This window comes from Nannospalax galili, unplaced genomic scaffold, assembly GCF_000622305.1.
Source record: "Nannospalax galili isolate Female #2095 unplaced genomic scaffold, S.galili_v1.0 scaffold96, whole genome shotgun sequence".
NCBI lineage: Eukaryota > Metazoa > Chordata > Mammalia > Rodentia > Spalacidae > Nannospalax > Nannospalax galili.
Window position 1 is genome coordinate 4,934,713 of NW_008342018.1, and position 27,186 is coordinate 4,961,898.

The following is a 27,186-nucleotide window of genomic DNA, read 5'->3' on the forward strand; positions in this document are numbered from 1 at the left end:
AGAGGAAGACGGATCTTTGTGAGTTCCAGGCTAGCCGGGGCTTTGGGTGGGGAGACCCTGTCTCAAAAAGACAAAAAAAAAAAAAAGTTTTCACTCTTAAAAATTGTTCAAATTATATTATACAAATGAAACAAGAGTTTTTACTTCCCATTTAAACTTTACAATCCAGGTTATCATCATCCACTTTTCTTTCAGCATTCATATCTTCCAAGCTCCTACACAGTAGACCATTAAGCACTGAGCACTGAATGTCTTTTCAAGCCCAAAACTCCAGAATCCTTCCACATACTTTCCCCAAATCATTATGATCAGGTCTGTCACAACAAAAAAACCCACTATGTGGTACCAATTTGTGTTCTAATTAGCTTTCTATTGTTGTTATAAAATACTCTAACCAAAAATAACTTTGGAAGGAAAGGTTTTATTGTATCTTACACTTCCAAGTGACAATCTGTCTTTTATGGAAGTCAGGCAGGAATGCAGGACATTAACCTGGATGTAGGAACTGGAAGAGAGGACCATGGAGGAATGGTGCTTATGGGCTTACTCCTCTGCCTGTGCTCAGCCTGCTTTCTTCTACAATTCAGGACCACACATCCAGTGTTGCTGTCACCCACAGTGGGCTGAGCCCTCCTAAATTACTCAAGAAAATATCTTACAGATGGCCCACAGGCCAAGCTATCGAGGAATTTCTCCATTTGAGGTTCCTTCTCCCCATATGTGTCAAATTGACAGCAAAAGTCAACCATGACTGAAGCCAGAAATATCATGGTAGAAAAGACAGCATCTTTAAAAATATGTGCTGGTCAAAATGGTCAACTGAATGTAGACTAATGAAACTGGGTCATATCCACCACCCTGCATAAACTTCACCTACAAATGGATCAAGGACTACAACAAAAGATCTGAGAGCCTGATATCCCAGAAGTAAAGGAAATGTTGGAACTGAAAGGCACAGAAACAACTTTCAAATTGGACCTTGATAACACAGGAATTAAGACTAACAATTGACAAATAGGACCAACCACATGAAATTAAAAATATTCTGTACAGGATACGAGACCATCATTAGTGTCAAAAGGCAGCCTACAGAATGGTAAAAAGTATTTACCAACAATATTTCTGACAGCTGATTAATATCTATCATATATAAAGGATTAAAAGCTAAACATGAAGGAAAGAGTCAACTAAATTAAAACTGGGTATGGAACTAAACAGAAATTTCACAAAAATTAAAATAAAAATGGCTGAGAAGTACTTAAAAATGTTTGACATCAGTCATTGGGAAAATGAAGCTATAATTACTTTAAGAATTCATCTTATCCTAATAAGAGTCACTCTAAAAAATGGAAGAGGATGAGGGGAGGAAGAGGAGAGGAGGAAGAAAATGAGGAAGAGGAGGAAGAGCAGGAGGAAGAGGAAAAGAAGGAGGAAGGAATGAAGGAAGGAAGGAAGGGAGGGAGGGAGGGAGGCAGGAAGGAAGGAAGGGAGGGAGGAAGGAAGGGAGGGAGGAAGGAAGGGATGAAGGGAGGAAAGAGGGAAGGAAGGAAGGGAGGGAGGGAGGAAGGAAGGATGGAAGGAAGAGAGGAAGGAAGGGAGGAAGTGAGGAAAGAGGGAAGTAAGGAAGGGAGGAAGGAAGGAGGGGAGGGAGGAAGGAAGGAAGGAAGGAAGGGAGGGAGGGATGGAGGGTGGAGGAAGGGAGGGAGGGAAGGAAGGGAGGGAGGAAGGAAGGCAGGAAGGGAGGAAAGAAGGAAGGGAGCAAGGAAGGAAGGAAGGGAGGGAGGAAGGAAGGAAGAAAGGGAGGAAGGGAGGAAGGGAGGGAGGAAGGAAAGAAGGAAAGGAGGGAGGAAGGAAGGAAGGAAGGAAGAAAGGGAGGAAGGGAGGGAGGAAGGAAGAAAGGAAGGAAGGAAGGAAGGAAGGAAGGGAGGGAGGAAGGAAGGGAGGGAGGAAGGGAGGAAGGAAGGGAGGAAGGAAGGGAAGGAGGAAGGAAGGGAGGAAGGAAGGAAGGAAGAAAGGGAGGAAGGAAGGGAGGAAGGAAGGGAGGGAGGGAGGATGGAAGGAAGGAGGAAGGAAGGAAGGAAGGAAGGAAGTAAGGAAGGAAGGAAGGAAGGAAGGAAATAAATTTGCTGGCCTGTCTATAGATTTCGGAGGGAGGGATGGAGGGTGGAGGAAGGGAGGGAGGGAAGGAAGGGAGGGAGGAAGGAAGGCAGGAAGGGAGGAAAGAAGGAAGGGAGAGTGAATCTCGGGGGACTAGGAAACCTAGAGGGAAAAGCAATGCCCTAGAAACCCTATGAGAAATACATGTAGAGTGTCTGAACATCAATGCATATGTACACCTGGGAGCTGATTGGAAGGGAACACAGTGCAAGATAGAAGAGACCTTCTTTAGAGGAAATAACATGCTATACAGCTCTCATCAAAGAAACTTCTTTTTGCAACAGATGGAGGCTACCGCAGAGTTGCACATGTGGTCAGGCATAGAGAACATACACCTGGGAGATGCCCAGTAGTAGGTGACACATCCGCAGTTGAATTCCTACAACCAAGGCTCAGGGAACATAGCAGAATAAGGGATAAAAAGAAGGGTAATCCACCCCTCAACTCTCAACTCTCAATACAACTCTCAACTTTCAACACACCTCAACACACAGAAGGCCTCAACTGGCAGGAGGAAGGAAGGGAGGAAGGAAGGGAGGAAGAAAGGGAGGAAGGAAGGGAGGAAGGAAGGAAGGAAGGGAGGAAGGAAGGGAGGATGGGAGGAAGGAAGGGAGGAAGGAATTAAGGAAGGAAGGGAGGAAGGGAGGCAAGAAGGGAGGAAAGAAGGAAGGGAGGAAGGAAGGCAGGAAGGGAGGAAGGAAGGGGGGAAGAAAGGAAGGGAGGGAGGGAGGAAGGAAGGAAGGAAGGAAGGAAAAAAGGAAGGAAGGAAGGAAGAAGGAAAAGGGTCAGGGGAAAAGAGGAACACTTATTGACTGCTTGTGGAAGTACAGACTAATGAAGCCACTGTGGAAATCGGTGTGGAGGTTGTTCAAAAAGGTAGTTCTACCAAAGAAACCAGTTATACCACTCTTGGTCATATATTCAAGGACTCTATGATCCACTGAAGAGAAAGTTGCTCAACCATGTTCACGGTTGCTCTTCACAATAACCAGGGAATAAAAACACCTTAGATATTCACCAACTGGCAAATGGGTATGAAAAATGATGTACATCTACATAACGACATGTTTTTCAGCTAATAAAAATAATGAAATTTCAGATAAATTGATGAAACTGGAAACAATAATTTTTGGTGAGTTAACGTAGACCCCCCCTGAAAAGAAACTGTTTTCTCTCTCGTGCGTGATTGTTAGCTTTGCATCTTTAGATATGTGTGTTCCATGTGAAATAGTCTTAGAGGTTAGGAAACTAGTAAGGGTCTGTGATGAAGAATCTTTCAAGAGATTGGACACAGAATAGAGGGCTAAAAATGGAGAAAGGAATAATAGAAGAGGAAGGACATAAATAGAATAGGGAATAGGCAGGGTAGGTAGGGTGGAGAAAGGAATACAAGGAAGTTATGTAAATAATATGGAAACAAACTACTGTAGATAAATGTACAAATATGCATTTTTAAGAAGAGTTTAAATGCCAGGGGTGATAGTACACTCATTTAATCTCAACATTCGGGAGACAGAGACAGGTGGGATCACTGTGAGATCGAGACCAGCCTGTTCTATATAGTGAGTTCCAGATCAACCCCAGTTTTACATATATATATTAAGTGGACTTACCCTATAACTAGAAGAACCCCAACAATACATCTCATCCTGCTAAATAAAATTCCCAATAGCAGACCTTTCTTGAGGTGTTGGCCAGTGGGATCCCATAGATGTTGAAATAGTGCAGGCTTTTGCTATTGTTCTTGGTTCCCCTACAGAACTTGAAGGTGAGGCACTATTGCCGAAGACAACATATACTTGAGGCATAGAACTTGGAAATGTCAAGCAGGTATTGACATGAAATTTTATTCCTCCTGGCTATCTTTCAAAGTGTTGCAAGTGAACTCTTTCTGGAAGGGTACAGTGAACCTTTCCAGCTACAATAATGATTGGCCTGGCAAACTGTGCACACTACGGTAATAGTTGCTCAAATGTTATGGGAATAACCAACTACTTCTGAGTAGATTTAAGGCTCACTCCAAGAGATGAAATCCATCCTTGGTACTGTTATCTGGGCCAAAAATTTGTGCCTAGATAGATCATGGGCCCTAGGGGAGGATCTACTAATATCCTACAAAATGAACATAGTATTAAAATGTTTTATTGTTATACACACAGATTAGTGCATTTCTCCTCTCACCAGAGAGGCTTCTTCTCACAGTAGAAGGCTATGAACAGAGACCCACAACTGGTACACCTGCACAGAATAAAAGATTATAGCATTCTCCAACCTAAATGAGATATCTATGTCATACCTTTCCCCTTAGACTCAGGGAACTTTGTGGAAGACAGCTCAAAAAGATTGTAAAAGCCAGGGGTAGAAGATGACTACAAAGATAGTGTTTTCCAGGCAGCAGCTCATTTGCACATATGATCTAACAGCAACTGTGACAGTATACACAAGTCCTGCTCAAACTCAACCCAGACAAAACCCCATCATAGAGTAGGCCAGCAGAGGTCTACCCAACTCCCAGTTGAGGAGCCCTTGGCATTTGATATCTTCTAGGAGAAGAAGACTTAATTTTCTTTAAGGGTGTGACATCTGGAAAGTCAACCACAATCCTGGGCGACTTCCATGTCCAAAAGTATTTGGGCAACACATGTTAGACTGAATGTTGGATAAAATAAAAGAACATGAAGTTAGGTGGGGGTAGAAATGGAAGGAGTTGGGTCAGGTGAATATTATAAACATTTACTGTGTTAAGATTTCAAATAATCGATAATGGTATTTAAAAATAAAATCACCAAGTTTGAACAAAAGTCTATTTATTTGCCAGAATTTAAAATGTGTTAGTGGGTTTAAAAGGTTATGTAGAAACTGGGTCATGAATGGTGCTAATAACATTCTTATTGTAGCACACAAACAAGGCAGGATTGGAATTAGAAATTCAAATCATGGAGCTGGAGGCATGATTCTGCAGTTCAAATCTCTGGCTGCTTTTTCAGAGGACTGGAGTTCCACCCTCAGCACCCTTGTCATCAGGTGACAACAACTGCCTGACATCCCATCTTAAGAGTGTCTGGCTCTCTCTTCTGGCCTACCAATGAATCTGCAAGAAAAATTGTATGTAGCTGTTGGCTGATTAAAATGAATATAAAAACACATCAAAATGTAAGCTAAATTAATATATACTTTTCAAATGAACCTAGAAAAAAATGTTAGCACATACATCTAACATCAATGTTTTAGGTACAATGAACTGTCTTTGCATCTTACAATAAAGTTGTTTCTAAATTAGACCATTACTTCTAATTTTTTGAAAATCATTAGGCTGTTGGTCAGTGACTTTAGCACTGATAAACATTAAGATAAAACAAAGTGTTTAGCTATTCCTGAAATAATTTGGTGAAGAGTTGTAATTTCAATGAAAGATTATTCAGATTTTCGGATTTAAATCTTATTTTTAAGTGTGAATTTTGAGGGTTCAGTTTTATGGGAATTAAAAACAACTTTATTGATTATATTTAAATCATTTTAATTTAACACATAATAGAAAAGGATAGTGTATGCAACTAGTTTAATAATTTCTTTTGTCCTTGTTCATTATATGTCATATATGAGAAAATCTATTCCTATCAAAGAAATGATAGCAAGGATACTTTCTCATAAAATGTCTACCAAACAAATGTTGGAGAAGAAAAGCTTCCTGAAAGGAGGGATATATTTCTCAATGCTGGCAGCTGAATTATACACAAACCTACATATACATTAAAGTGTCAGCCCAGAGAACATGGAACAGTATCTTCATTTTCAATGTTATTGTAAACATTTGTAAAAAGCAGTTAAAAGGTTTCCAAGAGTTTCAAAGTAGATGTAAAGAACTGTGGATTTTTAAGAGATGTTTTTGCCTCTCTGTGTGTGTGAATGCATGCATGCATGTATGCACATGAAACCTGATACCTGTGTTTTTGGTAATTGTTGCACATTTAATAGAATCACTGAATGGATGCCAGGATACATTTTGCTTGACACAAAGATTTTATTTGGCACTAGTCAGGTTGAGCTAAAGACAGCAATGAACTTGAAATATTCTTTCAAAGCTTTTGCTGCGTTTCTGTTTCTTGTTAAATTGGGTGACTTATTAAAGCATTACACAAAATGCCACATGATTTGATTTTTAACTTGAAGTGTTAAGAAAAGTACTTCAAATATTATCTGTCTTGCTAAGCCATCCAGAGCCACTAATTTTAGAATATTCTCAATTTTGGATGAAATAGAGTTTGAACGGTGCTTTAAAATATTTTAGGGAACTTTAAAAACAGTGCTTTTAGATTAACCCATTAATTTCCATTATGCTTTGGTCATATACATTGACAGTCACCTATAATACTTTATTTTACGTTATTCCTGAAGAATTATGATTTAGAATTTTCTAAAATATTGGGCAATAATACTACAAATCAAAATAACATTGTAGGATCAAATAAATCATCATCAAGCATAGTGGACATAAATCAGTTTGTATAATTTGAACATGTACTAGCCATATAAATGACACAACTATCTCTTTCAATTATAAGTAAAATTCAACTTACTTTAGTAAATTTAAAGCAGAATTATACTCACAGAAATAATGAAAATAAAACATCTATTTTTCAGATTATATAGTTCACACCTCATGCATACATACCTTCATATATATATGCACAAGTACAGCAAAGGCAAAGTTGAAAAAGATGATTAGTAAACAAAAGTTAAAGGTCATTTTTTAAAAGACAGTAAGTCTTCATTCATTCAGAAATTATTTATTTCAGTTATAGGAATCCCTAATGATGAGGAAAAAATGATTTATTACAAAGTTGCCATGTGCAAAGCACTGAGATGGACTGGAAGGACCTGAGCTGCTAGCAGACAGAGAATCTGACTAAAGTCTGAACCCCTGTGGGAGAAAGAACCTTCCCTAGGTCACTGGATTTTCACAAGTAAAGGCAACTTTTTTTTTTTTTTTTTTTTTAAAAAAGATGAGGAAGAGAATGGAAAGGCTCTGTCCCATCTTGATGAATGCCTCACTAACTAGGAAGCTTGGAAAACAGGCCTTGTGACAAGAGGACATGGAAGAGGAATGGTATGGGAAAAGAGCTAAGCAAGTCAAAACAGGGAAAGTCCTCTAGGTCTTCCCTGACCTTTACTTGAGCTTACAGGAGAAACTGCTGAAGAATACCTTACCAAACCTGCAATGTACTGACTGTGGTTGAAGACATGTGAGTCAGATCACAGACATACAGAAGGCTGAAGTGTCTATAGTTTGCTATCTGTAGACAGGGAACTGAATCCACGAGTAAGTAACTTTTTGGCCAGCCTAAATTTCCAGTGAGGAGTACAACCGAAGAATCCAGAAAGGCAAGAACAAATCAAATCCAAAGGTAGCACAGGAGAAGAAATAACAAAACTTAAAGCAGAAATTAATAAAGTGGAAACAAAGAAAATACAAAGAATCAATGAATCTAAGGGCTGGTTCTTTGAAAAGATTAGATAGACAAGCTCTTAGCCCAGTTAAACTAAATAAAGAGCAAATACAAATCAATAAAATCCGAGACAAAAAGGGAAACATCATAACAGAATCAAAAGATCTAGAACATTATAAGGGAATAATTTAAAAATCTATACTCTATTAATTTTGAAAACCTAAAGATATTAAAGACTTATTAAGTGAAAACTTTAAACTTTGAAGAAAGAGTGAGGAAGACACCAGGTATTGGAAAGACCTCCCATGTTCATGGATTGGTAGAATCAATATAGTGAAAATAATGATTGCACCAAAACTATTTATAGATTCAATAGATTCGATGTAATCCCAATTAAAATCTCCATAATATTCTTCAAAAAAACAAAAAAGTCCATCCTAAAATTTATGTGAAACACAAAAGACCCCGAATAAGCAAAGCAATCCTGAAAACAAAAAGCAAAACTGCAGGATTACAATACTAAACCTCAGTCCATATTATAGAGCTTTTATTATAAAAACAGCATGGTATTGGCACAAAGACAGATGTATAGACCAATGGAACAAACTCAAATAGGAACATACACAATTAAAGTCATTTGATATTTGACAAAGTTGCTAAGAACACACACTGGAAGAAAGAGCATCGTCAACAAATAGTGCTGGCTGAAATTGTATCTTCACATGTAGAAGAATGAAATTAGACCCATACCTATCACCCTGCAGAAAAGTCAACTACAAATGGATCAAAGACCTCAATGTGTTGCCAGAAATGCTGAAACTGTTAGAAGACTACATAGGCAGCAGCCTACATCATAAAGATGCAAGAAAGGACTTTCTAAATCAGACACAAATTGCTCAGGGATTAAGGTTAACAATCTACATTAGACTAAAATGCTTCTGTACAGCAAAAGAAACAATAAATCTAGTGAAGTAGAAGCCAAAGAGGGGGAAGGGGAGGGAGAGAAAATCTTCACCAGTATTCATCTGACAGAGGATTAATAACCAGAATATACAAAGAATTCAAAAAACAAAGAAACAAGGAAACAAACATTCAAGTTACAAAATGGAGTATAGATCTGAAGAGAGAGCTCTCAAAAGAAAAACAATTTCTAAGAAACTGCTTTAAAAATGGACAACATCCCTAGTAATTAGGGAAATGCAAATCAAAACCACTTTAAAAGATTTCATCTAATCCCAGTCAAAATGGCGAAGATTAAGAGAACAAAGGACATCAAATGCTGGTGTGGATGAGGGGAGAGCGGAACCCTCATCCACTGTTAATGGTATTGCAAACTATTGTAATCACTGTGGAAATTTCTATGGAAAACTCAAGGAACTAAAAACAAATCTTCCACACAGTCAGGTCATACCACTCCTTGGTGTATACCAAATGTACTCATCCTACTACAAACATACTTGAACCACTATGTTTGTGGCTGCTCTTCTCAGAAAAGCTAAGAAATGGAAACAACCTAAATGTCCCTCAACTGATAAATGGATAGTGATAATGTGGTACATTTATACAATGGAGTTCTACTCATTGGTAAAGAAAAACAAGGTCATGAAATTTGCAGGTAAGTTGATGTAACTGGAAACTGTATTCCTAAGTGAAGTAACACAGACTCAGAAAAACAAGCAACATGGTTGTCTCTCACTTATGGAACTTGGCTCCAAATACTTAGATGTGAGTATATATCCTGGTGCAACTGCAGGAACCAGGAAAATGGATAGGAACCAAGGGGATAAATGGGAAAAAGGAGTTTGAGATAGGGAGATAGTAGGAGACAGGTGTCAGGAAGGGGAAAAATGGGGAAGGAGTAGCGAGGTTTATGTGGAGATAATGATAGGGGAGATAACTCATGCTTGAATGGTAGATAAACCAGAAGGAAATGTATTGGTCCCAAAGTCTACTGAAAAAATACACAATCTGGGACTGGAGAGATGGCTCTATCATTAAGAGGACTGGCTGCTCTTGAAGAAGACCTGGGTTCAGTACCCAGCACCCACATGGCAGCTAACAACCATCCATAACTTCAGTTCCAGGGAATCTGATGCCCTCTTCTGACCTCTGTGAGCATTGCATGACATGGGAGCACTTGCATACATGGAGGCAATACACTCATACACATAAAATACAAATAATAAATACAATATTTTTTAAAAATACACATGCAATAAATATACAAGTGCATTTGTATGACTGAAGGCTATATAACAAAAACACTTGTGTCCTACTGTAAAAAGAGCCAAATACTTATTGCTGGAGAGGTCATGTCTTCTAGAGAAAAATCTGCTTTTGCCACCTCCCTAGACCAATGTAATTTATTACTTTATTGTAAATATTCATTCTCATATTGACAGATAATTGCACCTTTCATACTTCATCAAAGAAGTGTCTCTTTGAAACAGATGGAGACTACTGAGGATTTCTAGAACTGATCAAAAACATAGAATAAGCTTCTGTGAGACACTTAAACCTAAGTGATACATCCTCAGTGCAACCTCTACATTTAAGACAAATTCATCTTTCAACTCTCACCAGAGATTTTTTTCCTTATGCAGCAGATGATGATTAACACAGAAATCCACTGTTGGTCGATGTGCAGAGAACAAGTGGTTAAAGAGTGTTTATCCCTGACTAGGATACCTATTTCAAACCTCTTCCTCGCAAGACTCAGGGATCACTGGGGAAGAAGAAGCAGAATAATTATGAGAGAAAGAGGAGATGGATGACCACAAGGAAACAAGAGTCCTCCAGACAGCTGGTCAGTTACTCATATGAACTCACAGTAATGGTGATAACACACACAAGTCTTACATGAGCTCAAACCAGAGAAAAATCTCAGGGTAGACATGGGGAATTGGGTTAGAAATTCCATCTGAACCTGAAGGAACTTTTGGCAATTGATAGCTGCTGGAAGGGTGAGAGACAGTGTCTTGCAGGGATGGTATTCTCATTGGGCCCAATGGATGGACCCAAACTGTAGGACATTTGGGGACACAAATTAGACTCTATAGGATATATATATATATATATATATGACTATATTCAATTGGGCAGGGGGTAGTGGAGAATGTCCAGACCATGGAGGGAATTTAAATAACATCAAACTATATTGTATGGAAATCACAATTCAATTTAAAAGAAATAAAATAAAAATAAAATAAATTGCTACAAATTTACATTCAAATATCTGTTACATGGAGCCAAAATACTATAGCTGCCTTCATATATGACTTAACAAAGAACTACCTCTCTGAACGATGATTTCAGACACCCAGATTAGCAAGATTTAGCAAGTAACATATACTAAATACCATTTAATATTAAGTAGTTATATACCATGATCATTGATTAATAAATAAAAATGTAAAGTCAAAGCCTCTATTTTAATCATCTCTTTGTTATAAAACCCAGTGTGGTTTGGTCAGCTGCTAAACTTCAAATTTGGGGTGAAACATATGAGACCCTGTTGAATTGTAGAAAAATACATGTTTGATCATAATATTTTTTTATGATTTTAAGGCATTCAATGAGACCAAATCATGAGAAACTCAAAAGAAATGATATTCATGATAAATGGCTTCTCTAAAAAAGCAATATGCACACACATGCTATATTGAGTCATTTAAATAAGAATCACATGCCACAAGACTCACTCATTTGTAGTATACAATTCAAAGAGTTGTATAACCATCAGTATAACTTCATCTTAGAAAATTACCTTCATTACAAAGGAGTTATTTTAGGTAAATTAATCCCATAGCATAATATTTGAGGGAAGAAAGTACAACTGATGTATTAAGTGGGAAAAACTCAATCAAATGACCCTTTCCATAATTCCTTTGAAAAGAAAGGGAAGAGTTTTCATTTGCGGAAGAAGCAGGGATGCATTGAGGGTTTCAGGACTTGTGCTTGAACAAGTCTGTTTCCACCCCTTCTCCACTGCTTCTCAGGAGCTTTGCAGTTTTCTCCCTTTTCTCAGGGTGTTTTGATTTCCTTCCTCTGGCTACAGCCTTTCTTTAGAGCAGATGACTTCCTGAAACTCCAGTAGAAAAGAGACTGTTGTTGTTATACTTAAAGAAATCAATGAGAAAATGTGCTGATCATAACATTTAATGGTGAGTGGGCCTATCTCATAGATTAAGGCAGGAAGTTGAAGGAATGCACATCATGTGAGAAAATGGAAGAATTCACAAAAATCATGAGTAGTGTTGAGTAAAGGACCAGAGTCTGGAAGGACATTGCTACCACACGGAGCAATGGGAGTTGAGAACATCTGGCAACAGCTTTGAGGGAAAAAAATTTTAAAAACCCACAGCTTAGGTGACAGTAAATCCCTCAAATGTGTGAAATGTTTCACACACTCACAGGAAAACAGAAGAATTATCAACTTCCGTAGCTTCTTATTTGATTGAGAGTACTGTATTTTCTTCTGAAGAAAAAGTGCCAATAGCTGAATTTCTACACCATTAACAAAACCTTCATTGACCTTTTTGGTGCTGTGATTTAGCCCTAGAATTATAAAATTATAAACATTATTGACATAAAAATGTATGCACATGCATATGTATATATATCTATATATATGTTTCTAAGTGATGTTTCATACACACATTGTGTGATATTTAAATCATATTAAATATAACTGCCTTTTCAAATATTTATAGTTTTGGTAAAAACTTTTAGAATACTTTTATCTTTGCAGGTTTTTTGAAATGTATTATTACCTGAACTTCCAATGCTTATCTTTTCTAGTGAGAGTTGAACAAATGTCTTTTCACCCCATATAAAGCACCAATGACAGACCAAAGAAACAATTCTAACCAAGTATAGCTCAGTGAAACAATGTGTTTAATTCAGGTTACTTACAGGAGCATGGATGAACTGATTACAGGAGTATAGGTGAAGGGTGGCTTACAAAAGCATGAAGGAGAGGGTATTTACTGGAGTGTGGTTAACTTATATGCAGCTAACCCACAGGAAAAGGTCATGATCCTAGCAACTGTTAACTGCCTATGTGCATCCTTGTGACAGACAGAGCTCAATGAGTCCCTCCATGAGGGAATGTTAATCTGCACAGACTTCTATAGGTCTCCTGAAGATTATCACAGGTGCTCAGAGTTCAAGGGAGAGAAACCATGTTGTGCCTGGAGGCCAGCACTCTCCTGAAGATTCTCACAGATGCTCAGAGTTCAAGGGAGAGAAAGCGTGTGGTGCCAGGAGGCCAGCGCTCTGCAGTAAACACTATTCTTCTCTCAACTTTCATTAAATCAATTTTGGTAGAGTTCACATATGAGCAACATCATGTAATACTTGTCTTTCTTTCCAGAACTTATTTAATTAAAAGAATGTTCTAGAATTTGGGGAGATGGTGTATGTTAAGGTAGCATAAAATTAGAATCGGAATTCACAACAAAGGAAGGTTTAGTTCACAATTATGAGTGAGCACTTATTTTAGTTGCAGTACAGAAAACAGAATATCAGTCACAAAGTTGAATATTAAGGATAATCCATTTTGTAGCATGAAATAGTTACATCAAAGACTGTTGAAATGAGCAGTCTGCATAACCACCTGCTTCACTGAGCTACTTGACCAGGGGCACAGACATGAACAAGTACTAACAACTAACTTGTTAGTATTAAAATCTAAGAATTTGGCTGACAATCATCCTCTGAATAATTTGGATGTACATTTATTTACATTTATTTTGAAAAATCTAAGTAACTTTGCAATCTATATAAACTTTATAGAGAATGTGATGCTATAATTTGCAAAAAAAAAATTGTGGACTGCCAACCATGTTTACTATTAATTGAAGTTACTAAATTTGCAACAGAGATTACAAACACACACACACACACACACACACACACACACACACACACACACAGAGAGACCTATTTTGGCAGTTAATTTTCTGAATATTATGCATTCCACAAAGTAACAGCTCAGAAAATATTTATAAATGGAGCTTAATAGAATGAATTGATATAAACTACATGTGAATTTGCATCTAATGATGGAATCAAAACAATATGACTGTGTTTATGCAATGTCATGCAAAAACACACTGTTCCTCTGAATGAAATTTCAGTGCCAAAGTAACATGTGGCAATTTACATACACTAAATTCCAATTAGTTTTTAATAGTGTCATATCATTGTGGTTTGATTTATCTAATAAGTGAAAAATGAAAGTACAATTGCTTACTGCTTTGATCATTCTTGGCAAAATATTTAGCTTTTTTCTCAAGCCCTCCATTTATTTGAGCTTTAAAAGTACCCAATTTGTACATTGTACTGCTTAGGAAAAGATGGTATTATAATTTAGTCTTGTTAAATTTGTGTTTACAAGTGTTGCTATTTATGTCAGATCTGCTTGTTTCCTTAGCACTTCTTCATTTAAATAAAAAAACAAACAGCTTCTTTTATCTGCCTATTTAAATTTTTATCTATGTAGTGCCAAAACATAAAAAATTAACACTTTTGAATTGATGCAGGCTGCTTCCCAGGGAAAAATATGCATATAAAGGGCAGCACAATTTATTCTTAATTTAGAGAGCTTAAGTGAGGCTAGGTGGATGAACTACTATTTCGTTGTGATCTGAATAAGCGATCGGACCTTATAAAAAGCAGCATCCATCACTGTTACACACAGCAATCTGAGTGAGCTGTTGTTTAGAATACACACTGGCAATCTTTCAAACTAGGGCAACTTGGTGAAGAGGCATTAAATAAGTTTTCTTCCAGGTATGAAAACTGTCTTTGCTTTAAAAACACATCAGAATCATGCAAATTTGACATTTTTTTTCTATTGTTGATTTCATTTCCAACATTTTAAAGAGAGATTCCTGACAGATACATCACAAATGAAATTATCTGCCCTACGACATTGTTATTCTTTTTATAAAATATTGACCTATAAATATCTGTGAGAAATAGAATTTGAATATGTAGTAGAAGATAGTTTCTCTAAGTGTGTTAATGGATGGTATAAAGGAAATTTAAGTACTGCACTTACAATGGAATCATTCTTCTAAATCACAATGAAGCAATTAAGTGTCCTGTTTTGTCAAAGGAGATGTGACATATGATTAGGTACAGAATATGTAGTTTTCAAGATCTAATTTGTTATTTTATATTTATGTTAGATTGTTCTTTAAATATAAAATGTAGATATTTTCTGACACAGCTACAAAATCCTATAGCCAGTTCAGGCTTCCGCAATTCTATACACTCCTAAAGGTATGTAACAGTTAATAATAAACATCAGTTACATGTTTTCTTTGCACTAAAATACCTTTAGAAGTCCCAACTGAAAAAGACTTTAATCAGCTTCTTTGTCTTAGATAATTTTTTTTTAGAAAGGTAAAGGACAAAGAGATTTTTATTTATGAACCTGTTTTGAATCCATCTCAAACTGTTTCAGAAATGCAGTGCTCATAACTAGAAAAATATCACTGTAGTGCACTTTGGAATCAAGGCGTTAAAATGTACAGCTTGTTTGACTTTATTTTAATGGGCTGTCAACTGTCCTGGCAGCTGCAGTACAAAGCTAGGTATGCCTTTAATCTTCAAAGGAAAAGGAAAACAAAACAAAACAAAAAAAAAACAGTAAAGCGAATAAATTCAGCTATTAGCTTGAAGGCAAAAACAAATGAAATGAGAAGGTGAAAGCAAACAGAATTAGAGTTGCTTAGTCTTCTTATTTGAAATGTGCAATTGTAGTATCAGTGTATGGTGAACCCCATATTTTAAAACCTGACTCATATAATTAAGTTATTCTAAATAACACAACTGCCTTTATAATTTTGAACTATTAAAATATTTATTTTAAACAGCTTTAATTATTTGATTTTCACCTGACAAAATAAATATACTTGTGGATTTTTTTATAGTTTTGATACAAATATAACATAATAAATAATTGTATCAAATGTAATGACTTCCTTATGCAGAGACTAGTGGCATTCTATTTGGGGGTTTTTGTATGTTTTTATGAATGCTTGGTAATTTTTTCTTGTTATTGTAAACACATGCATGTGATCACTGTATTTGTTCTTGCATTTTAGAACAGATTTTTGGAAGATGCATTTTGTCAAGAAAACTGGTTTGCTATGGAATATTTTCTATTCTTCAGCTTTTGAAAGAATTTTGTTCTAATTTAATATTTCTACATTTTCATTGATGTATTTATAGAAAGTGCATGCATTTCAATTTAAAATGCAAATTAGTCACATCAATATATAGACGATAACTTCACATAACTATTACCTTTATTAATGGATTTTTATTGCTAGACAATTTCTTCAAAAATTTACGTATTTTTTATTTTAAAAAATACTTTGGTATTTTTGTTTTTTTATGTGTATGAGTGTATGGCCTACATGTATGTAATTTCACATGTGTCATGCAAAGCCTGCCAGGGTCAGAAGAGGGCTTTAGATCACCTGGAACTAGAATTAAGCATAGTCGTTGCCACCATGTGAATGCTGGGAATTGATCCCTAGTCCTCTGCAAGAGGAACCAGTGTTATTATCTTCTGAGTCATCTTTCTAGCCCTTACATTTCATATTTTAAGATATTATTTTGCAATGTGTTGCAATTTCAAAGATAGATTTTTTTTTTTTTTTTTTTAGTCATGATAATATTTACTTTCCTTGCTCTAGTCTTCGGTAGGCCTTAGTACAAACATACGAAAAAAAAAAAAAAAACCACAAACACACTCACACACACACACACATATTCATATAGTCACACATACATTTTTACTATTCATCTAATGCAGATATATAACTTTTTGTAGCTTTCGTCACAGTAACAGTTACACAGGCACTTATATTTTAAACTTTATTCGTGCTGTGTTCTTAAAACATGTACTATGTTGCTTTCACTTACTTGGAAATGCATTAGTTGATTTTTATGTGATTAAATAGATAACTTGTTTCAGTGAATCTATATTTGCCTCCTATTACTCAAATTTTACTAAATATAAAAGAATCTTCAATTGATTTCTGACATTTAGGATTGGCCATGCCACCTTTAATCCCAACCCTTGGGAGAGAAAGGCAGGCGGATCTCCACGAGACTGAGGAAACTCTCGTTCACATTTTGACTTCCAGATAGCATGTGACTAGGGAGACCCTGCATTAGGTTTTGGGGGGATAGGGGAGGCATGGATGGGGAAGGGAGTCTGAATTTGAGTGGGAAATGTATGAAATTTTAGCTCAATAAATAAATATATATATAATAAAAATAAATCAAAAATAAAAAAAACAAAAAAAATTGTGGTCTGTAGTTTTCATAATTAAAAAAATTTTTTTTAGTTTTTGTGCATTTCATATAAATGTATCTTAATCAAATTTAGACCCCCACCCTCCTCCATCTGCACCCACTGTAGTCCACCCATGAGAGGTCATGCATTCAGTTATACATGTTAAGCGCCATCTGGACAAGCACTTTGTATTCAGGTGCCCTTGGTGGAAGTTCATTCAGTGAAAACTAGTCAGCCTATATAGACTTGCTCCTTTAATAAGCAGTAATCAGTTGATAATTGTTCTTGGGCTAGGGTTAGAGCCCCTTGCCCATTTCCCTTGTTCTAGGATGGGTTTTTGTCTGATTTAGCTGGCATGGGTCTTGAACTTTCTGTCACTGTTGATGGAAGTTCATATGAGAATATTCCTGGAGGCCTGTAGCCTCTGTTTCCTTATGTTCAGGTACCACCATGGCTCTTACTATCTTATCGCCTTCTCCTCCATGATGGTCATGAACTATGGGTGAGTGAGGTTTAATATAGGAGTCCTATTCAAGGACACACACTATGTAGTCTTGTATTCTCTAAAACTTAAGCAGCTGCAACCTTCTGGGGGCATCACACTCTGTTGTATGAAGAAAATTCACTATAGAGAGTTGAGGTATGTGTTAGTTGTCTCTCTACCCCCTGTTCTGCTAGGTTTTATGAGCCTTAAGTGTAGAGGTTCCACTGTAGATGTGTTGCTTAAGGCTGGGCATCTCTCAGACATATATTCTCTGTGTTTGACCAGTTGTGGAACTCTGTGGAACTCCATCTGTTACAAAAAGAAACTTCTTTGTTGAGTGGTGTATGGTATACTTGTAGGTAAATATAAGAATCCAAACAGCATACAGTAAGAAATTTCTTTTTTCTAGAGATATGACAGAGAAAGGGCTTTCTCTAGAATCTATGGCCTCTCCAGACATGTGTATTTGGTTATATGGACAGTTTCATCCAAGTGTTCCCTTCCACTGAGAGGGCTATAAGTCCAATTTGATAGCTATTGATTACCTCCTAGATAAAGGTGCCACTACTGCACCAATAAAGATAGTTTGCTGTGCCATTCATTGTGGTTATGAGGCTTTGGTGATGAGTTATACCATTGATTAATTTTCTCCCTAAGCAGTTTGCATAGTATCCTCTAGAATCTTGAGAGCTAGTCTTCAGGGAGGAGGCTTTCAGGTCAGTTCCAGCTCGATTGTTCCAAGCCCTGTGTCCAAAGTATGTCCTGTCTTCTGCACTAGGGTCTTACCTTCTGCTAGTCAAACTCACTGCTGGAGGCACACTGGCATCGAATCCCCTCTTTTCATAGTTCTTGTAACGACCTGATAAAAGAATTCTCCAAACCCTGGTTTGAAGAATCTTAACGAGTTTAATGGACTTGCCAACTGAGCTTGGGGTGCAGGTTTACTTACAGAAGAAGACTCCCCCCCATTCACAGCTCTGTTCAAAAGTCCACACCCAAACACAAATCCTATGGTTCCAGGCAACCTCAAAAAATGGCAAGAGATGGGCCTCATGGTTTTCCCAGCTTTTATCCCTTTAGCCATTCCCCTGCAATCAGCTATGGTCAACTGATTAGTTGGAAGAGGGAAGGGGAGTGACTCCTTTGAAAGCCATGGAAAGGAGGGAGGTCGGTAGCTCGTCATCACAGGTCAGAAAAACATCTGGACCACACTCCACCCCTTCCCCTGGCTCTTACAAAACTTTCTGCCTGCCTCTTCAGAGAATATCCCTGAGCCTTGGAGAGGGCTCCCATTGTAGTAGGACACTGGACTCTTCAAGGCTCTGTATCATCTGTTTGTCATGGGCTGATGCTCAATATGGTAGCATTCCATCTACTATAAAAACACAAACAGCAAGAAGCAAGAACATGTAAACAGTAACTGCTATAATAGCTAATGGGCATAAACACAAATGCTTGGAAAGTACTTTAGTAGGTGCATCACAGCTATCTAACAACACAATTGCAGTGGCTTTTCCACTGGGGCCTATAACCTCTCCTGCCACAGGGGGGGGTGGCCTGGTCTACAATGGCAGATGTGTGTTCCATCCCTAGGAGTGGGCATTAGGGCCAATTGAAAATTAGCTGGTTGTACATACACTAGACAAGCCACTACTGTACCAGCAGGAACATCTTGCTTCACGTGTTGATAGTGCAGCACCCAGGGTCCTTCATTGAACAGGATAATGGGGGACAATTCTCCCCCAGCCATCTGCATAACACCTTCTGGCACTATAAAAGCCACCCACCCAGTGGCAGGGAGTTTCCAGCTTAGTCCAAGCTTGCTTTCTCCCTCTCCCATGCTCACATCATGCAGTATCTTCAGCAACAGGGTCTTACCATACACTTCAGGTGTACAACCAACATTATTGGTAATCATCTTTATTGAGGTCCCTTTGGCCAATTGCTCATTGGGAGGCAACACACCCTTGGTACTGGGATTTTCATTTAACAACTTTATGGGTTCTTAAAGGGCCTTTTTCCACCCCTGTAGGGCTACTTCTGGGCTTTAGGCTCTCAACTGCTTTTAGCAACCAGCTTTTTCTTTCAATTATGTCTACTCCTGGAGAGTTGTATGGAAGGTGGAAATAAGATTGAACCTGATTATCCTCAGCCCAAGCTTTCACATCTGTACCTGTGAAATGAGTGCCTCTATCATTATCAATTTGCCTGAGGCATCCATACATGACACTGAGTTTGGTAAGCCCCTTAATAGTAGCCTTTCCTGTCATTCTCTTGTGAGGAAAGGACTGTGTAAGGCCAGTGGTAGTGTCCACACAAGTAAGAGCATATTTACACCCCTCACCAACTGGCAGGTGCCCTATATAATCTACTTGCCAGTCTCTCACAGGGGAAGCTGCCTTGTCCATGTGTCCCATCATGGCATCCATCCTCCAGGGCATAAAAGGGAACATGCCTCATGGGACTGGAAAGCCTGTTGGATGACAGTGTATTTTACCAGAATGCTGGTGACTTTGGCTATTCTCCATCCCGTTCCAGCTCCTGTGTGGCCAGACATGATAAGAATCCAATGAGCTGCTTTTAGGGGAACCTGAGGGCAAATAGCCCTCATGTTGGTAAGGGCATCAGCTTCCTGGTACCTGGAGGAACCCATCATGCGATGGGCAGTCACATGGTAAACTACCAGGGGCACTAGTTCCTTCTGTGTTGTTGGACATTTGTTGTCCCCATAGTGGCCGTCCCATTACCTACCAGTTTTCTTTCTCCCATTGGGCCAACCATAAGGTTAAGCCTTCGAACACAGCCCAACTGTCAGTACAAATTGTTACTGGCTAACGCTCCCTCATTATTACTATCCATACAGCTCTTAATTCGACCCATTGACTGTGTTCTCCTCCCCTCTCTAACCACATAGTGTCAGTGTTCATCTCTATTGCCACTGCTACCCATTTTTGTCTGCCACTCCCAACATCGATATATCAGTCACCAGGCAGCACTGGGAAGCCCCTTCTAGCATTTGGTCAGATCTTGCTGGAGGGTCAACTATAGGAGGTGAAGGGAGAGGCTCTGTGCCTTGAAATGACAGTGGTCCTACTACTGCCTGCATGGCATTGGTGATCAGGCTTGCTGACACCATCCTTGCTGTTGCTAATATTCATGCCATCTTTGCAACATTTGGTTTAGTGCCATCCCTCCCTCACAGGGGCTTGGCTAACAGGCCCTTCATCCATCCTTTTATGGAATATGTGGTTTTTACAGTAATGGGGGTGGGGCCCATAAGGGAGTCCACCTGTTGCAATGCTTTGTATGCAGCCAGCAGTTGCTGTTCTAGAGCTGTGTTCTGGGACTCTGCCCCTTTCCATGATTTGGAACAGAACCCAATTGGGATTGTCTATTCGGGTTGTTGTTGCACAAGTCCCATCCATAACCCTCAGGGCTCCTGGTCACTTCCAAGAGGAAGGGGCACCGAGGTATTGGGACAGACAGCTGCTTACCTTGCCCAACCAGTACCTTGGCCTGCTCAAAAGCTTCTTGGGCCTTTACATCCCAATCCCATGTAGCACCTCTCTTTATTGGATTATACAGGGGATAAATGATCTAAGCAAGGTGAGGTATAAAAATTCACCAATACCCTAGAAGTCTCCTAAATATCTTTAACTGCTTAGCATTTATTTTTATGGGTTGTAAAATTTTTTTTCAACTGCTGCACTAGGTATCATGCCTATTCTGCCTGACCATAAAACTCCTAAGAATTTTACTGCTGAACCAGGCCCTTGTACCTTCTGTGGGTTGATTCCCTAACCTTGCTCCTTCAGGTGGACTTGCATCTCCCCTAAATGAGCATCCAAATCTTTAAGACACTCAGAAGTTAGCATTATGTCATCTATGTAGTGGAACCTCCTTACAGAAGGAGGGTAGGGTAACAGGGCAAGGTCCTGGGCCATCATCCCATGAGAAACCATGGGGCTGTGGAGGTAACCTTGGGGAAGTACTCTGAAAGTACATTGTCATCTATTCCATGTGAATGCAAATTGATCTTGGGGCTCAGCAGCTAGGGGAATACTAAAGAATGCATTAGCAAGGTCCACCACAGAGTGGAAAGACCCCATTTCCTGTACCAGCTGATCAGTTACCAGTGCAATGTTGGACACAGCTGCATGAAAGGGAGGCATCACCGTATTTAACTCCCAGTGATCTACAATCATTTTCCAGGAGCCATATGGCTTCCTGATAGGCCAAACAGGGCAAGTGAAAGGGCTTTGGGTTGGGCAGATAACATCTACCCACTCTAGTTCCTGGATGGTTTTGGTAATTTCATCTCGACCACCAGGCAGCAAGTACTTCACCACCCTCTGTGGGGTGGGCAATTTGGCTCCCATTTTGCCCATCCCTGAGTAATCACCCCTACTGTTCTCACCCTCAGCCAAAACTCTCCCACAGTAGTAAGTAGGCTGTGACCCACTAGGGCATCCACCCCTAAAATGTCAACTCCCTAAATGAGTCTAGTCTGCTTTACTTATATGGTTTTATCCCCATACCCATCCACTGCTATCCACTAGCTCTGATGTTTTGGGGGATTGCCGTGAATTAATGTACACTCTGCCCTAGTATCCACTAGGGCTCATGTGTTTTGTATATTAGTGGGGGACAAATAAATCTTCAATTCAACATGTGACCTCTGGTCACCCAGTATGGCCCTCACTGTGGGCAACCTTGGTCACCCCTTCAATGCAGTTGTTGGCAGGGGTGGGTCCCAACCAATGAGGCTGCCTTCCTCTGGAGCACGGGGTGCAGTTGGAGTGACACATACCTCCTGGTCCCCAGTTTCTCTTCTATGGTGAATTGCTGTCAGGTCTTAAAGCCCTCCACAGGCTCACCAAAACAGTATTTGGCTGAGCAACTCCTACTCTATGCAGATCCATCCACATCTGTGCTTAGGAGACACAGAGGGGCCCCTTTTATGAGTTCTGGCCCTTTTCCCTTGTGTCTACTCACTTTATCAACTTTTGAACCCTGTTTATATGTTGGTCTAAATCATTTATATCTGCCAGACCCTCACCAGCCACTTACAGTTCACACCTGACAATGGGGCTTAGCACTGCTACCAAAGCTCCATACCAGTCTTGTGGACCTTGCTGAATCATTTTCTTTAAGTCGCCTGTAAACATAGTCCTGTCTGGGCCAGTGAACTGGGCATCACATACAGCTTCCCTCATATTCAGTTCTCTCAACAGAGCCTATCCTTCCTCTGTGGTTATCCAGTCTCTAGTATTCATGGGAAATCTCAGCTGGAGATACCCACATGTCCCGAATGGCTCCTTTGAGCCAATCCATCATGGACTGGTTTTCCTGGTATTGCTTTAAATTGTGAAGTCTTTGTCTCAAAGAGGCATGAGTGATTATGCTGCTTGACTTCTCTGCTCCTGCAGAACTCAAAATGATCCCATCTTTCCCCATGTCCTATAGCCTCACAAGCCAGGTGGCCAAAGGCCCCTTCGTAACTTGTTTAAACGTCTTTCCAAGTTCTAATAGTTCTGGTGCTGAGTATTCTCTGATTGCCATGGTTTCCCACACCAGGCTATTATTAAGACCTCCATCAGCATGTTGGGCCATGGATTTTCCCTTTCTTTGAATTGAAGTTTGGACCCAAGAAACATCTCCCACTATCTCTAGATCACTTCCTTCTTCCTCACTACCTGACTCTTCCAGGGGTTCCAGGTTTTAGGATCACAGGATGGGCCTTTTATTCTCATTCTGATCTGGACTTTTTTTCTCTTTTGACCTCCTAGATGTAAAAAAACAGCATGCCAACACCTCCATCTCCTTTTCTTTCTTGCCTAATTTACTGGCAAGATCAGAGGCCAGAACCAAAGAGGCCAGACTCATATCCCTCTCCCACTCTAATTCCTCTCTAACACCTTCAGTTCCCCTTCTGGCTAAGGCCTCCACTTGGTACAGATTTCTTATTATCAATAGCAGCGGTCAAGTGGACTCTGCAGCTGCTTGTTGACATTTCTGTCCCTGGTATGCTCCTCCCAGAGCTTGTAGAATTTGCTCCAGACCTTCTTCTGTTTTCAAGGTATCACCATACTCACATGGAGATGCCCCCACTAATCAAGCAGGCATGCCACCCCATACTATCTGCCACCCTGGGATTTCTCCCATCAATCTCAACTGCTTAGAAGGCCTTACCCTAGTTAAATATCTCACTGTCCACTGCATTAACCATGCCACTGCAGCCACCCCCACCAAGTCTATGGGAATGGCCCACCAGGTTAACATTTCCTCAGCCCATACTCTCCCCTCACCCCACTTTACTTTGGTTGTTGGTTTTTTTCCCCTTTTCAGGGACATCATCAATGCTCTTCTGAAACTCATTCTGTTTCATCATATCCTGTCGACTCCCCAATTGTTAGTCAGTTTCACTGCTGGGAGGTGCATGTGGCATCCAATCCCCTCCTCCCACTGTCCTTGTGACAACCTGAGAAAAGAATTTTCCAAACCCTGGTTTGAAGAATCTTAACATGTTTATTGGACTTGCTAACTGAGCTTGGGGTGCAGGTTTGCTTACAGAAGAATGGGAACCCCCCCATTCACAGCTGTGTTCAAGAGCACAAACATAAATCCTGTGGTTCCAGATAGTCTCACAAAATGGCAAGATACTGGCCTCATGGTTTTCCCAGCTTTTATACCCTTAGCCCCTCCCCTGAAATCAGCTGTGGCAAACTAATTGGCTGGAAGCGGGAAGGGGAGTGACTCCTTTGTAGAGTGTGGGGAGGAGGCATTTCCATGGCTCATCATCACTGGGTCAGAGGAACATCTGGGTCACATCTTCAATTTCTGAGAGGTAATCATGGGCTGTGGCAATAGCCTGTGTTTCTTTGGGACTACTCTGACCAAAAGCTTGGAGGGACGTTTCTATTGTTACGTAGAATTTGGGAACATACATGCACTCATGTTCAGATATTCATGTGTATTTTTCAGTAGGACTTATACATTTCTTTCTAGCTTTTTATGCCACCTTAGCTTTGTTTATCACCTCTCTCTCTTCTCTCTCTCCTCTAATGTCCCTTCTGCTTCCACAGTTTAAGTGCCCCCCCTTTTCCCTTGATGTTACCTGTCTATTATTAACCACCCTCTCTTGAGATCTTTCTTTCCTTTACCCCCATGTTTCCTTGTATGTTCTTCTATCCTACTTGCCCAGTTGAAGATCCCCATTTCCCCCATTTTCTGCTTGGTAACATGTTTCCTTATGTTCTTCTCACTCATTCTCTTTCTTTTGCTTTACCTCCATGTCTCCTTTCTATTTTGTTGGCTCCTCCTGTTATACCAGGATATGTATTCACATATAAGTGAATGGCACTTAGGATTCTCAAGTAGGGAAGAACATATGTTACTTGCTTTCAGAGTCTATGTCACTTCGCTTAGTTTAACAGTGTCTAGTTCCATCTGTTGGGGATCCTGCCCCAACACAGGAGCCAGGGAAAGGGAGATGAGCTGTCCATCCATTACCCGCAGCCTCCCCGGGAGACAATCAGACGTTACAGGGAGCCAGTCAAGCAGGAACTAGTTTATTGCAGACCGTTACAGGGCTTATGAAGGCAAAAACCACAAAGGAAAATCCCCTCTCCAACCAAGTGTCCAATCATATTAAAGGTGAACTTGAGCATGCAGTCTCCTCCCCATAGCACTGCATAGCGTTTGCGAGGTGATCACATGCTCCCAAGATGCATGGAAATGACACGAGCCAATTAGCTATTCTTCAAAACAAGTCTGGCCATGTTCCAGCTGTTTCCTCTAAGCTCCAAACAAGTCTGATCATGCCCTGGCTGTGGCCATTTCCTCCAGGTGCCATCCTGCCTTGCCCCTGGCCTCAGGCCCCCACACCATCCATTTACCTTCGAATTTCATAATGTCTTCTTTTCTTATCACTGAGTAGAACTTCTTTGTGTTCTACATTTTCTTTATCAGTTCATTAATTGATAGACATTTAGGTTGTTTCCATTTCTTAGCCATTGAGAATAAAACAGCAACAAACATGGATGAACTGGTATTTCTATAGTAGGATGAGTCCTTGGATATATGCCAAGGAGTGGTTTAACTAGATTGTATAGCAGAGCTGTTTTTAGTTTTCTAAGAGTTCTCCACACTGCTTTCCATAGTGGTTGCACGAGTTTGCATTCTCACCAGCAGCTAGTGAGTGTTCCCGTTTCTCCACATCTTCAGTGTTTAATGTCTTTTGTTCTCTAGACTTAGTCAAGTGTAAGATGAAATCTTAAAGTGGTTTTGATTTGTAGTTTTCTAATTACTAGGAATGTTGAAAACTTTTTAAGGTGTTTCTTAGCCATTTTTTTTCTTCATTTGAGAACTATCTGTTCAGTTTCTTAGACCATCTTTTTATCGGGTAGATTGTTTTCTTGTTTCTTTGGTTTTTTTTTTTTTTGACTTCTTTGTATATTCTGGATATTAAACCTTTGTCAGATGTATAGCAGGTGAAGAATTTTTCCTACTCAATGTGTTTCCTTCCTTGGTTGTTACTTTTGCTATGCAGAAGCTTTTAAGTTTAATGAGGTCTCACTTGTTGATTGTGGACCATAATGCCCAAATAAATAATGTCTGATTTAGAAAGTCCTTAGCTATACCTATGTCTTGTAGGTTATTGCACATGTTTTCTTCTATCAGTTTCATAGTTTCATGTTTCATATTGAGTTCTTTGATCCATTTGGATTTTTCATAGGATGAAAGATAAGGGTCCAGTTTCACTATTTTACAGGTGGAGATCAAGTTTTGCTAGCATCATTTGTTAAAGATGCTGTCTTTCTCCATTTATGTGTTCTTGGCAAATTTGTCAAACATCAAGTGACAGAAATTCCATGCACTCATGCTTCAGTTTTCTGCTGTGTTTCATTGATCTACATGTTTGTTTTTGTGCCAGTACTATCCTGCTTTTATGACTATAGCTCTGTAATATATTTTGAGATCTGGTATGGTGATCTCCCTGACATGACTCTTTTTGCCTAAGATTGCTTTGGTTATCTGGGGTCTTTTTTGATTCCATATGAATTTTCTAACTATGTGATGAATGTAATGTAGATTTTGATCATTATTGCATTGAATCTATAGATTGCTTTTGCTATGGTCACCATTTTCATATTATTAATTGTACCAATCCATGAGTGCACTAGATCCTTCAACCTCCTAGTGTCTTCTTTGTTTCTTTCTTTAAAGACTTAAAATTTTCATTGCTGAAGTCTTAATGTCTTTGTTTAGGTTTATTCCTAGATATTTTGTGTATTTTTTGAAGCTTTTGTTAATGGGGGAATTTCCCTGAACTCCGCTATTGATTGCTATCGGTGTGTAGAAAAGCTACCGACTTTTATAAGCTTATTTTGTAACTTTATACTTTGCTGAAAGTATTGATCATTTTTAGTAGTTTACTGGTGGAATTTTTAGGACTTCTTACATATAATATATAACCTGCAAATAGTGATAATTTGACCTCTTTTTTTTTCAATTAGCACTCCTTTAATTTCCTTCTTTTGTCCTATTGCTCTACAAGAGTTTCAAGCTCTATGTTCAAAAGAAATAGAGACAGTGGACAGCCTTGTCTAGTTTCTGACTTTAATGGGCATGCTTCTAGTTTTTCTCCATTTACAGTGATGTTGACTATTGGTTTGTTGTATATACTTTTAATTACATTGAGTTATGTTCCTTCCATTCTGATTCCCTCTAAGAGTTTTAACATAAATGCGTGTTGAATTTTGTCAAAGGTTTTAAAG